The sequence below is a fragment of the Lissotriton vulgaris genome, chromosome 5, assembly GCF_964263255.1.
Source record: "Lissotriton vulgaris chromosome 5, aLisVul1.2, whole genome shotgun sequence".
NCBI classification, from domain to species: domain Eukaryota; kingdom Metazoa; phylum Chordata; class Amphibia; order Caudata; family Salamandridae; genus Lissotriton; species Lissotriton vulgaris.
In genome coordinates, this window is record NC_141693.1 from 1061185085 (window position 1) to 1061202950 (window position 17866).

A 17866-nucleotide genomic window follows, 5' to 3' on the forward strand; every position below is an offset into this window, starting at 1 on the left:
TTTTGCCCAGGGGTACTCAGTGGTGGATGGACTGAGTCTTTCTGTGCGGTCTCTTTAATGTAAACATCATGGAGGGCATGGATGGCATTGGATTGTGGTGATTTTTGTGTGTTTTTCGATTGTTTGGGGGTGTTGATGGGGACTGGCCATCTGGGTGGGGGCCATTTTGAGTGCTGGTACAGGCAGGCCCTGGCCATGTGCTGGGGGGCAAGGGGCCATTTTGAAGGCAGGCAGTGTTCTCAGGCCTGCACCCATTTTGCCTAGCTTTCATCCATTATGTCCAAGGGTAGTGAGTGGTGCATGGGCCTAGTCTTTCTGTGGGGTGTCTTGAATTTAAACATCATTGAGGACATGGATGGCATGGAATTTTGCTGATTTTTGTGTGTTTTTCGATTTTTTTGGCTGCTGTTGGGGCCTTTTGCCCAGGGGTAGTGAGTAGTGCATGGACTGATTCTTTCTGTGGGGTCTCTTTAATGTAAACATCATGGGGTGCCATCGATGGCATGGGATTGTGCAGATTTTTGTGTTTTTCGATTTTTTGGGGTGTTGATGGGGACTGGCCATGTGGGTGGGGGCCATTTTGAGTGCTGGTACAGGCAGGCCCTGGCCATGTGCTGGGGGGCAAGGGGCCATTTTGAAGGCAGGCAGTGTTCTCAGGCCTGCACCCTTTTTGCCTAGCTTTCATCCATTATGCCCAGGGGTAGTGAGTGGTGCATGGACTGAGTCTTTCTGTGGGGTCTCTTTAATGTAAACATCATGGAGGGCATGGATGGCATGCGATTGTGCTGATGTTTGTGTGTTTTTCGATTTTTCGGGTGTTGATGGGGACTGGCCATGTGGGTGGGGGCCATTTTGAGGGCTGGTACAGGCAGGCCCTGGCCATGTGCTGGGGGCAAGGGGCCATTTTGAAAGCAGGCAGTGTTCACAGGCCTGCACCCATTTTGCCTAGCTTTCATCCATTATGCCCAGGGGTAGTGAGTGGTGCATGGGCCTAGTCTTTCTGTGGGGTGTCTTGAATTTAAACATCATTGAGGGCATGGATGGCATGGGATTGTGCTGATTTTTGTGTGTTTTTCAATTTGTTTGGCTGCTGTTGGGGCATTTTGCCCAGGGGTAGTGAGTGGTGCATGGACTGGGTCTTTCTGTGGGGTCTCTTTAATGTAAACATCATGAAGGGCATAGATGGCATGGGATTGTGCTGATTTTTGTGTGTTTTTCGATTTTTTGGGGTGTTGATGGGGACTGGCCATGTGGGTGGGGGCCATTTTGAGTGCTGGTTCAGGCAGGCCCTGGCCATGTGCTGGGGGGCAAAGGGTCATTTTGAAGGCAGGCAGTGTTCTCAGGACTGCACCCATTTTGTATAACTTTTATCCATTATTCCCAGTGGTAGTGAGTGGTGCATGGGCCTAGTCTTTCTGTGAGGTGTCTTGAATTTAAACATCATTGAGTGTGTTTTTCGACTTTTTGGGGTGTATAACTGATGTTCCTCTGTCTTCCATTGCTTTTAGTTGCACAAGAGAACCACCAGTGCCAGGAAGAAGTCCTGCAGCGGTGTGTGCAGCATAACGTCACGCGACGTCACATGTGGCCACAAACAAGACAACTCTGCAACTAGTGCAACTGCGGCCTGCTGTTCTGACATCTGAAGAAGATGGCCCCAAAAAAAGTTCCCCGTAGCTCCTCTAGCAAGAAAGTTGCCAGTAAGGAGCAGAAGAAGCAAGTGGCGCCACTCACCAAGAAAACTGGTGTGCCGCCCGCCACATTTTTTGGGAATAAAAAAAAAAAGTACGCCTGCAGCGGGATCTGCTGGGGACCAAGCTAGGAGCAGCACCCCCGCTCCATTGGGCTCAGTGCCACCACCACCACGCCAACTTAAGTCCAAGCCCTTGAGTGCTTTAGAGTCAGCCAGTCTAGTTGTTCAATCACCATCGACCAGTGATGTTGGCTCATCGCAAGAAAGTAGCAGCATCCCTCAATCAACACAGGTTGTTGTAACTCATCTGACGAGTGTTCAACAACCACAGCCGCAACAACAACCACATGTGCAAGTACAAGCCCAAGTACATGTGGAAGGAGAGGCAGCGCAAGGAGATGCGCAAGCAGAGGTGCATGGAGCGGCACAAGTGCCCACAATAGTTGTTCCTCCCGAAGTAGGGGCACATCAGGAAATCGACATTCAAGCCGAGGTATCATTTGAGGAAGCCACTCCTCCTGATCATTCATTGTCTTCCAGATCCCTAGCAAGGAAAAGATCAAGGATGGTGTCTACATCTTCTTCAAGCCCCCTTCCTTCTGATGATATGGATCCAAATTGGGAACCACCACTGCCGTCTGAGAGTGAGGCACACCATGATCTGACAAAGGTAGCTAAGCGTAAAAGGAAGGTCCCCGAAACTCTTGTATTTATGGAGTGTGATGATGACGCTGAAGAAGAAGTGGCGTATACTACTCCTACTGATGAAGACTCTCACGACGACGACGCAGTCATCATAAACGTCACTCCAGGCTCAGCCGGCATGCAGCAAACAGACATTTTTACCCTAGCCGAAATGCTGCGGAACCTGATGTTGGCAACATGGGAATGGGACCACCACCATTGCAGTTAACTAGTACACCACCACCTACCGCTTCCATATTTTCTCGCCAGAAGGGACCTCCATCCACCTCGACCTCCATTTCCTCAATTAGTGGTGCAGCAAGTGCACAACGTAGTAAAGTTCGGCAACACACATCCTCCACTTCATCTGGCATTATCATGACCAGTATCGCCTCCTCCACCCCCCACAGACATTTGAAGTCCGCAGTTTGGGACTTCTTTAGTATTAGCACAACAAGAGAAAACATAGCCATTTGTACCATTTGTAAGCTTGCAGTTAGTCGTGGTAAGCTTGGTATCAACTATGGTACCGGAGGCCAGAGAGGTCATCTTGAGAGACAGCACACTGTCAAATGGCATGCGCACCTAAAGGAGATCAAGGAAGCCCAAATTGCAAGTCAACAAACTGTATCCGTTGATGTTTCATCTGATGATGACGAGGAGGAAGAAGCGTCAAACATTTCTTCACTTACGCCCAGTACCCCTGTCAGCAGCACACCCCCTGTGAGCCACACTAAGAGTGTGGGAGAGAGTGAGACACCAATGCGAAAAAGTTCATCATCAGCGAGCGTAACTGGGTCGAAGAAGTCATCATCATCATCATCCCGTAAAATCATGGTCCAGCCCACCATTAGAAGCATGTTGTTTTCAGATGCGCCATTTGAACGCAACCACCCAATGACGCGTCTGTATAACACTAAGCTGGCTAAAATGCTAGCTCTGGACCTTCTCCCTTTTTCTTTTGTGGAAGGGGTTGGTTTTCTTGAATTAGTGGAAACGCTCTGCCCTAAATGGAAGGTTCCTAGCCGGTTCTATTTTTCCAGAGTTGCGGTTCCAGCACTACATGAAGATGTGCTGGAGGTGATTGGGGCAGCTTTGCAGAAGAGTGCTGTTCACACTATACATCTGACAACAGACATGTGGACCAGTTGCGCAGCCACTGATTACATGTGCATCACTGCACACTGGGTCTCTTTTTCAGGGGTTACAGCAAAGCTAAGGGCAGGTGTTGACCTGGACAACGTTTTTAAAGCTGCTCGGAAACATGCAACACATGCATGTTTGGCATGGAGAAAAGTCATACAGGAGAAAACATCTTGCAGGAGTGTAACACAAATGTCTTTCAATGGCTGTCCCCAATAAAACGCAAGATTGGTTATGTTTCCACGGATAATGGCACCAATGTAGTTAAGGCCATGGATATGGGTAACTATTTCAGAGTGCTGTGTTTGGCGCACTGTATAAACCTGGTTGTTAAAAAATTCTTGAGTGAAGAAAGTCCAGTGTGCGAGTTACTGACCACCTGCCGAAGAATGTGCACACATTTCAGCCACTCTTGTAAGGCCCGGAAGCATCTGAGGGGCCTGCTACATCAACGTAAACTGCCAGTAAAAGCACTCATCCAGGAGGCGGCAACACGTTGGAACTCAACCTTCTACATGCTTGAGCGTCTGTTTGAGCAGTGTGCGGAAGTCGATCAGTATTTCTTTACACAGGGTGCAGCTATGAAGGACCTGAGGATACATGCAGAGCAATGGAAGCTAGTTCAAAGCCTGACAGACATGCTTCGTCCTTTTGAGGTCTTCACGCGTGCAGTCAGCAGGGAGGAATGTAATTTGGGAATAGCTATCCCATTGTTGCGCATGCTAGAGCCCCAACTTAAGGCGGTGACTTCAACGTTTCAAAAAGATGAAAAAAAGCAAGAAGCTTTTGATTTGGCGGAGAAATTATTAGAGCGCCTACTTTGCGATGAACGTCTTCAAAAGATCCACACAGAACAGCATTACATTTGTGCTACTATTCTGGATCCACGGTACAAAAAGGCACTGGCAGGCAGAGTATTCTTTCCTTTTGATGACGCAGAAGTTACAAAGTACAAACGTTGGCTAGCTGTATCAGCCATGAGGTTTGAAAGAGAACGGCAGGAAATTGAAGGAAAAGGCAGTGCATTAGCATCAGCAGGCCATCCAGAGTCAAAAGAATCTACTTCTGCACCTGTGTCTGTGGCAGAAGTGAGTGATTTTCCCTCTCAGCTGTTAAAGACACCAGCAACCGGATCATCTGCACCAGACACAACAGTAACATTGTGTGAAGAAGAGGATTGGCTAACTCAGCTTGGGTTTGCTTCTCAAAAGGTCCCAGCAAAAAGTAAGCAAAGTGGAGGAACCGTGGAGAACCTTGAGTCGATGGTGCAGGACTATCTGAATGACTCAACAGAGGTCTATGTTCATGATGACCCATTGACGTATTGGAATGGAAAAAAAGAATTGTGGCCAGAGATCTCCAACCTGGCTATAAATTACAAAGCGTGTCTTCTGAACGTGTTTTCAGTGCTGCTGGTGGCATTGTAACTTGCAAAAGGACCCACATCTCGCCCAAAAATGTGGAGAGGTTAACAATGATCAAGATGAATCAGCACCTCATGCCACCAAATTACAAAATACGAGAATACACGCAGGAAGAAGACGAGGAGGACACCAACTTAGATGAGGGAAGTTCTTCTCTGTTAGGTGACCTACTCCCGCCTGAATTCGCAGAGTATGAGGACGAACTCTTCTTCCCTGACGGCGAGCCCCGAAAATGAGCCAATGAATCAATAACTTTCTTTTTCGTCCTTATTCACTTTTATTCCTGTATGTCTGTCTTTCTTTGTTTTGCAAAATCTATATAAAAAAAAAACTTTAATCACCTAATCACAAAAACAAGCCCATCAGCAGAACTGTCTTCACTTATTTGCTTATTGATTTGAAGGTGCCGCAGTCTGCATTCCTCAGGTTCACAAGTTCTCAAGAATATGCTCCTCTATCCTCCTCCTCCAGACTCCTATTTCCCTCAAAGCAGATGGCTGGATTACGCCCAATGAAGAAAGACTCTGCACTTGTGGGGGTGTTCTACTTCTTTGCGGGTGAGTTGACGGGTCTGGGGCCATTGCTGGGAAGGTCTAATACTGGATAAAAGTGTTTTAGAGGAAATCAGAGTTGAAAAAGTTTTTGCCTTTTTGCTCACTATCATGTTTTCGGGGGCCTGTTTGGGTGGGTGTCTGGTGTTTGGGAGTGGGTTTTGGGGTCTGGGAGCACTGCTGGCATAGTCTAATGTTGATTGCATTTGTTTTCCAGGACATCCATGGTGGAAAAGTAGAGTTATGAGGTAGCTGCACAGCGCGTTTGGACAGAAGGCCGAAAAATATTGTAAGTATGACATTTTCCATTTTTGCTTTTTGCCTGTTTGGGGGTGTTGTGCTTTTTTGCGGGTGGGTTGGCGGGTCTTGGGGCATTGCTGGGAAGGTCTAATACCGGATAAAAGTGGTTTGGAGAAAATCAGAGTAGAAAAAGTTTTTGCCTTTTTGCTCACTATCATGTTTTCGGGGCCTGTTTGGGGGGCTTCCTGGTGTTTGTGGGTGGGTTTTGGGGTCTTGGAGCAACGCTGGGTATGGATACTTTTGATTGCAAGTGGTTTGAAGCAAATCCATGGTGGCAAAGGGGAGTTAGGGCCTAGCTGCAGAGCGCGCGCGGAGTGATTTTGGAAATTGGCCTGAAAATGACAGTCCCCATTTTTGTAGTTTTGCTTTTTGGCTGTTTGGGGGTCTTCTACTTGTTTCCGCCTGGGTTGGCGGCTCTGGGGCCATTGCTGGGAAGGTCTAATACCGGATAAAAGTGGTTTGGACAAAATCAGAGCAGAAAAAGAATTTGAGCTTTTGACCACTTGCCTGTCTTTGGGGTGCTGTTTGGCGGGCTTTTAGGTTGTTGTGGGTGGGTTTTGGGGTCTGGGAGCACTGCTGGCACAGTCTTATGTGGATTGCATTTGTTTTTCAGGAAATCCATGGTGGAAAAGGGGAGTTAGGGCCTAGCTGCACAGCGCGTTTGGACAGAATTGAAAGAAGGCCGAAAATATTCTATGACATTTTCCATTTTTGCTTTTTGCCTGTATGGGGGTGTTCTGCTTTTTTGAGGGTGGTTTGGCAGGTCTTGGGGCATTGCTGGGAAGGTCTAATACCGGATAAAAGTGGTTTGGAGAAAATCCATGCTGAAAAGCGTTTTGGCACATTAACTTAGGGCTCCTTAGGGTTAGCACTAGCAGCAGGATTGCATGTGTTTCGGGGTGTTCTAGATTTTTGAAACTGAGTTCTGGGGTCTTAGAGCACTCGTGGGAATGTTTAATTTTGGTTGCAAGTGGTTTGAAGAAAATCCATGGTGGGAAAGGGGGGATTTGGCCTAGTTAAAGAAAGCGTTTGCCACTATTCTTAACTTAGTGCTCGTTAGGGTTAGCAGTATTGTATTGCATGTGTTTGGGCGGGGGGCTGTTTGTGGGGGGGTTTGCGAGTCTTGGAGCGAAGCTGGGTATGGATACTTTTGCTTGCTTGCAAGTGGTTTGAATACAATCCACGGTGGGTAAGGGGGGATTTGGGCCTACTTTACTTTCAAAGTACGATTTGTCACAATTTTCTACTAGGCCTCGTTTTTTGAGATGTGATTGGGGGTTTTCTACATTTTTGCGACTGGGTTTAGTAAGGGTCTGGGAGCACTGCTGGGAAGGTCTAAATTTGTTCTAAAACACAGTTTACAGTACACCTAGCTTGAGGGGAAAGATCCGCTAAATTAATTCGCCCATACTTATTTATCCTTCAAAAGGAGACACAGACAGAGTACGCACTTTCAAAAATATTGTACGGTCTATTAGGAAACTCAAAGTGTGACTTTTTGCACTACACAGCGTACATACCTTATATTTATTTGTCAGTGGTGTTCTAATATCACTTCCTGTTTTTCCATCAATAATTACAGGCCGGGTTTCAGACTGTGCAATGGGAAAAGGATGAAGTCAGGCTTCACATTAGCGAGCCGCAATTCAGCATCCGCCAGGCAGGCAGTGGACAGGGTGTCTTCTGGTCACCAACATTGATGGATGGAGCGTCAGATGGAATGGAGGAGTCACGCTAATAAGAGGAATGGTTGGATGCATCTTACAACTTCCCAAATTCAACAGGACGACATACAGACACAGTATCCGTTCTTTTCTAATTATCTTTTAAGTAATGTTATTGCTGTGAACTTCTATGAGTGTGACTCTGCATCTTTGATCTCTGCTTCTAAATTCATCCCTACAGCCATTGTATAGGTTTTACTTCTGCTATTTTTAAAACGTAATTTAATGTACGAAGTGTTTCTCTGAGTGCAGAGATAGGCAAGTGAAAACGCATAATTATTACTGCAGCCCTGTACTGTCGCATTCTTTCATTCACGGTTGTCGAAAGTACTACTTACTTTTCAGTAACCATGCTTGCAGTAGTGCATGCACTTCCTTTATGTCACTTAAAAGATTTTTAGTTAGCTTTGTACCCAAAGATTTCTTTATCTTCAATTATTGTTTGTCCATGCTGTGCTTTTTTTTTCTTCTCTCAACAAAACTTTCCCAAAAACCCCCATTCCCATCCATTTTCCAAACCCTAACCCTCTTCCCCCGGGCTATGTGGTTTTGATTGATGTGTGACTAAATGACAGCAATAATTCCACACACTTGCTGGGGAGGATAAGGTCATAGCAACAGGCTGGTGAAGGACTCCGAGGATATATTCTATTCTTACTCAGCTTGACACTCAGTCACTATTGGCAAATGAAAGCAGATTTTCATGTGTGCCATCAACTTGATTGGTCATCAAGAACATCCTCCTCCTAGACGTGGCAAATTATTACGCAGCTGTGTCCTTCACCTTCAGTACTATTTCTTGTAATAGCAGCCAATGTCAAAGAAATTTAACGCAAGTACTAGTCATACTTTCAATACTTTACCATTTGTTAGGCTACATTGTGGCACTGTTCTAGTGTACTGTCATCTGCTATATTCTCTATCGTACCGTTCTAATGCTACGGTAAGGACAAACAAGGTTTCATTTTCTTTTTTTCAGATGCTGCAACTGCCACTGTGTAACACCACAACTACCACCGCAATGATGACATATCATCCGCCCAGGATTGCCAACCTTAATCGCCATTTTGCATGCAGCCAGCCCTGTGCCTAGCCCTATTTCCAAACACAAATTACAGGTAAGATAAGCGTTTGGGGGGAGGTAGTATAATGGAGTATTAGGAGAGATGAGAGACTGACGGTCCTAGGACTATTGAATTCACTTACTCTGTGAGAGGCACTTAGTTTTGAAAACATTTGGGCCATTAGTACTTACACAACTTGAATCAATATGCCACTTAAGTTTCTGGACTGTTAAACCCCCACCCACCAGCCTCAAAAGCAGCAAAAAACACGTATGCTAAGATAAAGTTTAAAGTATATTTATATATCCCTAACATAAATATTCTCCCGCAAGACCCAACCCACCCCCCTCCCGAACCCCAACGAATGTCCCTGAAAACTAAGTCCAAAAAAGTAGAAAACCCAACTCCCAATTCCCACCCCCCAGAAGTCTTCAAAAAAGGGGCAAGGGACAGTCTCCTCCTACTGCTGGCTGCTGTTGACTTTTCGGGCCAGGTCGGCATGCTCCTTGCAGAGGGTCTCGAGCAGGGTTTTGGTGTTTGAGGAGCTCCTGCTCGAGGTAGGAAACCCTCAGGGAAAGGCGGTACATCTTTTTTTTGCAACTGCTGTGGGGGGCAGCTGATTTCTTTGCTGCTCGGTGGTGGCGGGTGGCTGCGGTACCCCGGCTCCGTACCGTTGGAGACCTGCTGCGCTGACTGGCTGACCCAGGGAGCGCGGAGGAGGATGCAGGTGTCGCCGTGGATGTTGTTGACATACTCTGCATGTCCTCCTCCTCGTGGGCCACCACCCGCCGATATTCGGCGACAGTGGCCTCCAGCCTCCGTTGCCGGGCCCTTTTAGCCAGCTCCTTCCATGTTGGTTTGGAAGGAGCATCTATATGAAGAAAGAAAGACATAGTCTGTAACCAATGCTCTTTAAGATTAACACAAAATGATTCAGCAGAAAGTTGTGTCACAGTAGAACTAGCAACTTGCAAGCGCAGTACAAAACTATTGTGGCCAGTATCTATCTAACCTCCCACTTCTTCATCCTTGCTCTAACATTAGTGGGAGTTTAAGGAATCAATTCTACGAGCACTATGGACTCACTCCATTAGAGTCGACTATGACAGTACACCAGTCTTATTCTTCTTCTTCTCTCTTGTTTAGCAAAATTGGTACGTTAACTTATGCAAGCCGGCATAATGCCAGCGCAGTCAACTTGCACCCGAGAAAAACAGACGCCCACCATGATGAGTGAGACAGACTTGCGTTACTGTACCAGTCCAGTACATGCAGGTGGTGATGCTCTTACTTTTCTATTATGGGTAGCACTGAGAATACTCTGTTACAAGGGCTACTGCTTAATTAATTTAACTTTCACCCTACAGTGCCAATGAATACTAGAAAGGGAAAATGAAGAAGATAAATAATCTGATTATCTATCACTGCATTTGGAATGTATTTGCTTACATATGGGATGACTTTAGGTGCTTTGCTTTTTATTGAGTGAACAGTGATACATCCACACATGAATGACCGAGTTCTACTAAATTTATTAACAGAGGTAGTGAGTGGCCATCGTAATAGCCGGATATATGCTGTGCTTGCAATACAAACTACTGCTACTATTCATGGTAGTATTCGGACAAAATTACAACTTCTTTTCCTTGCCTTTCCTACACTGGGACGGACGTGCGGGTGCGGTGTTACATGCTCTTCAAAGTAACACTTAGTTCATCCAGTGACCGTCTACTCTCTCTAGATACACATATGCTATCTAAGAGTCAGATAGTACCATGATCCAGGCATCCATCCATTCAAACTATATGTCAATCATTCTTCTTCATGTCTCTCATCTGGACAAACCTTACGTTTTCTCACGGGGAGCACACTATGCAGTCTGCAATCTCAATAAGTAAGGAATATAAGAGGTTACCACTGCCCGCCACTACTGTGGCAACCCGCACAGCAGTTTGGTCTGGCACTTGCACCGCCTCCTCCCCAGAACTTTCCTCCTCCACCTCCGCGCTGGGCCCAGCACCAGATGTTCCACCTACAAAGTACATTTAAGAATGTTAGATGTCATAGACATACACCACTCACTAGTATTTTGTCTATGAATGAAGAAATGTGAATACAGAAACCAATCTAATAATTTGTGACTGTCTACTCTAAAGTAAAAATGTCCCTTTTGCCAGGGAAGGGTGTTGTCTTGCTGCACTTTTTGGCACAACTGATGAATGCTTGCTTTTTAACACGCACCATTTTTCTCATAACAGACAGAAGCTTTACTTCTAAGAACAAATCATCATCACTAGGACAGAGGGACCAACGATTCAGCACCAAAAAGAAAAATTAAAGTTCAAACCAGGTGAGGGCTCGGCTCGCCCACAATAAATGTGTGAAATAAATCACTATAAGCACTTTTCCATTTTTAATCAACCGTTTATGTTTTATGACAAGCTTGATTTTAATAAATATTTTTACTTTTAATAAAGCTTTAAAACTTAAATAGACTCTGTCATTTTTGGTCAAGAGTGAATGGGCAAAAGGTTTTGCAATTTGCAAGCATGAGTCTGTGCCTCTGACACTTCTGGACTCTGACTCCGTACTCTTGTCCTGCGTTGGATAATCATCATTGGGGATCAATCATCGATGAATTCGGGAGCTAAATGACTCTGCCACACTATCTAGTCAGTTAGGAGATTGGGGGTTCTTCAAAGACTGATATCACTGAGGTATGTGGAAAGTCTACCTGCGCCTATTATAATTGATAAACAATGCACTATTTAGTGTCCATAGTTCTGTTTGTGCAGATTTGTCCCTGCAACAGTAGTAGTATGGATTGTCCTCCTACCCAAACCAAAAGTAAAGTAGTATCTTATTCTTTCTTGGTGGTCATTCACCCTTTTATTGTTGGTAATTGTCAAAGCATAAACATTTAGAAGACTTGAAAAGACATTATGGACAATCCCAGAGGACTGCACTCAGTGCATAGAGCTATTGCTGACTAGAATGGGAGTTTCGTTTAACACCTTTTGCCAAATGTGCAATCTTAGTTAGCTACACAGACAGACTAATAAGAATAATCTAGTAATACCATAGGGAGTCATAGTCGAGGCAGGATAGGAATTTAGATACAGTCTACAAGAAGATCAAAGATGATTTAGAAAAAATCGAATGAGGAACGCTAGGAAAAAATAGGTACTCTATATTAAAATTAAAACTTACCGGGGCCAGCAAAGGAGCCCTCGCCTGACCGATCCTGGCCTTGTTCAGCAGCAGCAGCCTCCTCCAATGTCCTCTTGCCCCTGGGGGGAGCTGATGTACAACATGAAAGAAAGAAAGACCCGAAAACATGGATGATTGTTGTCAACCAAATCAAACATTACAAAAGAACAATAACAAAATATTTTGGCGAAATAGCTAATAGACAACTATTCCACTGGATATATTGACCTATCTCATGTGGTCTACGACGATATTAGTATTGCTTGATTTGCGGACCATCGAATTGGAAAGCTATGTAACTCACAAAACAAACTACTAAAAAGGTTCGCCTAGGACTGGCAGGCAGCAGTCCGCAGCACACGAAGTGACAGACAAACTCCATCGGGATTGCAGATCAGCGACAACACTAAAAAGTTTCCTACTACATTGACCAGCCATTAAAATACTCAAACTATCAATCCACCACCACTATTTCTTCTTATTGCCAGGTGTACAAAGGAAGGACTGGACTTGAGTCTGTAGGGGCAGATTTACAAGCCCCTTGCGGCTCTTTTGCTCCGTTGTTGCGTGACTTTTGTGACGCAGCGGCAGAACAAAAGAGGCGCCATGGTGCGGCGTATATTAACAATGTGACGCATATGGGAGATGCATCACGTTGTAAAGCCCTGCACCATCAGGGGGCGTTCCAGCGCAAGGGAGGGCGTTCCTGCGCAGGAACACATCCTAAAAGTGGCTGAGGGAAATCTACAAGATTTCAATCAGTCACTTTTAGGACAATGATGCGTGACTCAACCCTGCGCCTGCTTGAAGCAGACGTATGGCTTGACGCAGCATTGGGGAGATAGGGCACCCCAGAGCATTGCTGGAGCTGCGCCATCGTTGCAACGCAACTCCAGCAATGCGCCACCTTTACGGCACAGATGCGTAATGCTTCGGTGACGTTTTGGGCCCATGGTGTGCCGCATTGTAAATACGGCTCACCATGGGTGGTGGTGGCGTGGCGCACAATTACTGGCGCATCCCTGCTACTTTGCAGGGATGCGCCGGTAATTAAAAATCTGACCCTTAGTGTCTAGCATTACGCAGTTCTTTAAACTACACTCATACATAATTTCTCAGGCCAATGAAATTAACACAAAATCGAAAACAAATAAGCATAGTAGCAACGCTACTGAGAAGGAGAGCAGTGCACCTGAATTGCACAGAAGATTTTGAAATATAATTTACCTACAATGTAATCAGCAGCACTATTGCTCTTGGTAAAAAACAAAAAATTGCAATATAATAACACACAGAGCAGGAGAAAACAGACTAATGAAGAAATAGCTACTACTACTCACCAAGCCCGGGGATCTCGAGGCCGAGCAGGTCGATCAAGTCGCGTTCCCGGTCCAGGAGATCCGTCCAACGGTGGGTGGCCTGGTTGTAGGTGCGCGGACCCGAGAGTGTTGGTACATGGCCCGGCACACCTTCTCCCACCGCTTCCGGCGCTCCCAGAGCCCGTAGCCGCTAGCGATCTTGCCGCCTCCCATGATGGTCCTGGGGAGGCGGCGCTGGACATAAAAAACAAGTGCGGCCACCTCCTCCACGCTAAAGATCTCCCGGGCTGTGACTGTCTCCCCCTCAAACGCCCACACGGGAGCCGGGCACGGGGTGCGGGACCCTTCCCCTTCTCAGGCTGCTTTCCGGCTCCCTTTACCATGGTCTGGGCAGAAAGGAAGGTAAATAAGAAATAAGAAATAGAATAGGGAAGAGGAAAAGAAAAGAGTTTAAAAAAGTAGCTTAAAATTAACCAAAAGTAGCAGAAAGCACAAAAATATAGAGCTAGAAAAATAGAGGGATAGATAATAAGTAAAAGAGATTAAACAAAACTTCAAACAAGCAAAGGATCGCAGAGATTGACAGAGGATACAGAAAGCATGCCCAGAACCATAGCAATGAATGAGAAACAAGATGGCCGCGCCCATTCACGACCGCGTGGGTAAGTTCGCGCGAGATTTCCCTCGCGATCACACGCAAACTTGTACTAGCGAGTCACACACTTTGCGAGATTACACATAGCGCCCAGAAACGGAAATACGTCACGCAAACAAGATGGCCACGCCCGTGAACGACGGTGAGGGTAACTTTGCGCCGTTGCGCTACAAGCGGCTCGCTAAAACGACCAAAACCTTGCGAACTAACACACCGCAAAAAAACAAAACGCTTATTCGCACGAATTTGCTGCTTCCGAATTTGATCTCGTGCAAATTCGCGCCCCGCGAATCCCACGAAATTGCAGAAAAACGATTTTTGCAAAACTGAAAGCACTCAGCAGGTGCAAAAGTTCAACCTCATCATTAGTAACCATTCCCTGTAGTGCTTCCTGAGGGCCCCCTCCAGAGTTCAGTTGCCTACTTGCAACTATTCTATGACCCTGCTCTGACCCTCACAGCAGGCTCAGAGAATAGCTACAAAGGTCCTGTGAAAATAAATTGCACTGCAAAAGAAAGCAATTACAGATAAGGAAGCAGGTGCCAGACTCAGTGACACATTAATCAACCCCAAATTAATTCATGTCAGTTGAAGCAGGGCAGGTGGCTGCCTTTTCCCCCCATAATCTACAGTGATGAACCAGAGGGTGGCAGTGATGTACCAGAGGGTGGCAGTGATGTACCAGAGGGTGGCATGGGTGAACCAGAGGGTGGCAGTGGTGAAACAGAGGGTGCTGTGATGAACCAGACGTAGAAACAACATAGTCACGACCGTTGCGACCCGACAAGTAAGTTCGCATTTGCGAACTGGTACAAAACCCTTGCGAACTGGCAGAAACCCTTGCGAACACAAAAAAAAAGAAAAAATCCGCGAATTCACGAGAGTTCGCAGATTTTGCGGATTGCGAATTCGTGAATGCGCAAATTCGTGAACTACGAATTCGCAAAATTCGCCCATGCTTACTCATCAGAACTGATCTCACTAGGACCAGAGAGAAGGTCAAATCGCTTGATATCAAGACGGCGAGCTTGACTGATGATGTGGCCGAGCTTCAGAGGGAAGTGAGGGACCTCAAGGTCTCTGGCGAGATGGCGGCTATCAAGCTGAATGATTACGAAGGACGGGCCCGACGGAACAACGTGCGAGTAATCGGGATACCGGAGAAAGCCGAAGGGCAGGCCCCGGATTTGTTTATGGAGGATTTAATCTGAATCACTTGAAGCCGAAGGGACTCAGTAACTTCTTCACGGTGGAGCGGGCCCACAGGATCCCGAGAGGTAGACCACGACCGGGGGCTCTGCCTCGGCCTATGATCGTCAGGGTCCTAAACTTCAGAGACAGAGACGCTATCCTGCAGACGTCGAGGACCGACGGACACATCAAGTTTGAGAACTCAACCGTGAATTTCTTTCCTGATTTCACACAAATGGGGCAGAGGCAGAGACAGAGCTTAGGGGGGTGGGGGGTCAAGCGGAAACTTTGAGACTTGGACATCAAATATGCCATGCTGTATCCGGCCAAGCAACGAGTCGAGGTAGACGAGAAGGTCTGGTTCTTTGACAATCCTGAGATAGCATCTGACTGGCTTGAGAGCTTGGCCCGCAAGACCCCCTGGGATCAGGACGGTGGAGCAGAAGAAGCTCCGTGATGGTTCCGGGTGATACAGAACTTTATTCGGACATGGTGTTATTAGCAGGGCGGGAAAGGCTTTCAGTTCACTCCCATTGTTATAGTTGCATATCCCAGAGATAGCTTCATATTTAAGGGTAGGCGGGGGAAGCGGGGCACCGTTATTCTCCTCCGATCTATTTTTAGATAGTTCTTAGTTTCATTATGGGGCGACAGGCACACTGCGAGTTTGGGGGAGCGGTAGCCAAATGTAGGGGTGCAGGGTGGGGGGAGGGGGGATGGATGTAAGTAAAGTTTGTATTTGTGTTAGTTCAGGATTTATTCTTTGCTCAGGTGGAAACGTAGTTTGGCTATTTGCTGTACAAGGGTCCGGGGGGACGTGAGTTCAGGGGATCGGGGATCAAGGTGCTAAGCTGGAATGTTAACGGGTTGGGTGATAAAATCAAGAGGGGGATGGTCAGTCAGTTAGTCCAAAGGAACTCCCCAGACGCAGTATTGCTCCAAGTGACTCATTTAGTGGGGAACAAGTGTTAGGCCATGCATAGAGGAGGTTACAAACTAGTAGTACGCGCTGGCTATACGACTGGTTCCAGGGGTGTTGGGATACTGTTCAAAAACTCCTTCCCCTTCTTTGTGCAAGCAACCTAGGTGGATCAGAGTGGTCGTTATGCTGGAGTGTCGGGACTTGTTGGGGGCCATACAGTCAAATTTTTATCGATTTATGTACCCCCTGCTCTTCAGGCCGAGATGTTCCGGGACTTGGGGGCCATTTTCCTTACTCTTCCCCTTGGTCATCTGGTGTTGGGAGGCGATTTTAATTCAGTGGTGGATGGTGTGATGGATCGGGCCCCCCCGCGGGTGCTGCCACAGGCGCAGAGATGGTTGTCTGACTTTATGAGCACGTTGGGACTCTTTGATTGCTGGCGTGTCCGTAATCCTAGCATGACACACTACACTCATGTTTCGGCTGCACACGGCACTCTCTCATGCTTAGACTACGTCCTCCTCCCAGCGGCGATGGTACTGTATGTGTCGGAGGTCAGACATCTAGGGAGGGGTGTCTCTGATCACTCCCCGCTTTTGTTGTGCCTTGCACTAGAGCTTCCGGCTGTGGGCAGGATAGCTCCCATAGGAGCATGGCGGCTGAAAGACCCGGTCATTGCTAAAGAGGTGAGACACATGTCTGATCGGTATTTCTCTGAGAATTTTGGCTCGGTTGATTCTCCCAGTTCGCTATGGGAAGCTTTTAATACGGTGGCTAGTGGGTAGGTGTTATTCATTGTCTCTAAGAAGAAGAAAGAAGTGTTGTCTGTGCTGCTTCGGAAGGAGCAGGAGGTCCTATCCCAGGAGAGGCGGCAGCTGAGTCTCCGTCGGAGGCAGGCCTCCACCTCTTGAGACTCCGTGAGGAAGAATATAGGAATCTTGCCAGGGAAGGAGCCTTAGGGCATCACAATGCAACACAGAGTCGCGTGTATGAGCATGGAGACAAAGTGGGCAAGTTCATTGCCTGGCTTAAGCAGGGAGAACGACCGTCCTGACTAGTGCCTGAATAGGAGAGTCTGTCCTTCGCGAAACACATTCAAGAGGTCTATACTGCGGGAGATAGATTCACTGAAGCCGATAATGAGGAAATGATCAGAGATATAATTATGCCGAGCTTATCCGAAGAAGACCGTGATTTCCTCGATTCGGCGTTCACGGATGACGAAGTCGCACAGGCTATCCGTCAGGTTAAATCCGGCAAAGCCACTGGTCCGAACAGCATTCCGGTTGAACTATACAAACTCAGTGCTAACAAACTGGCTCCCTATCTGAGGGCTATGTTCACCGACAGAAGAGACAGGGGTGTACTTCCATACGACCAACGGGTGGCTAATATTGTACTTATTCACAAGCCTGGCAAACCTGCGGAAGTATGCTCATCGTACAGACCCATTTCTCTCCTGAATGCCGAACCCAAGATTCTGGCCAAGCTATTAGCCACCAGGCTGGTGAAAGTGATCTCCTCACTGGTGCACCCGGATCAGTCAGGGTTCATGCCGCAGCGCAGCACCGCGCTAAATTTGCGCAGACTCCATAGCATATTGGGGTCGGACCGCCATCTGCAGGAACAGGCGATCATGGTCTCTCTAGACGCTTCCATGGCTTTCGACAGAGTGGAGTGGCCCTACCTATTTGCGGTGTTGGCAAAGATGGGATTTGGCGAGAACTTTATAGATTGGGTGCGGCTGCTTTATGCATCCCCCCTGGCTAGAGTGGTGGTTAATAACTGCAAGTCGGAGGACTTCGCCCTGGGTAGGGGCACCAGACAGGGGTGTCCATTGTCCCCTCTGCTTTTCGCACTAGCCATGGAACCACTGGCGGCTTGGGTGAGATGGGACCCCTCGATAAGGGGCATAAGGTGGACACCTGAGTGGGAAGACAAAATCTCCCTCTATGCGGACGATGTCCTGCTCTACCTCACGAAACC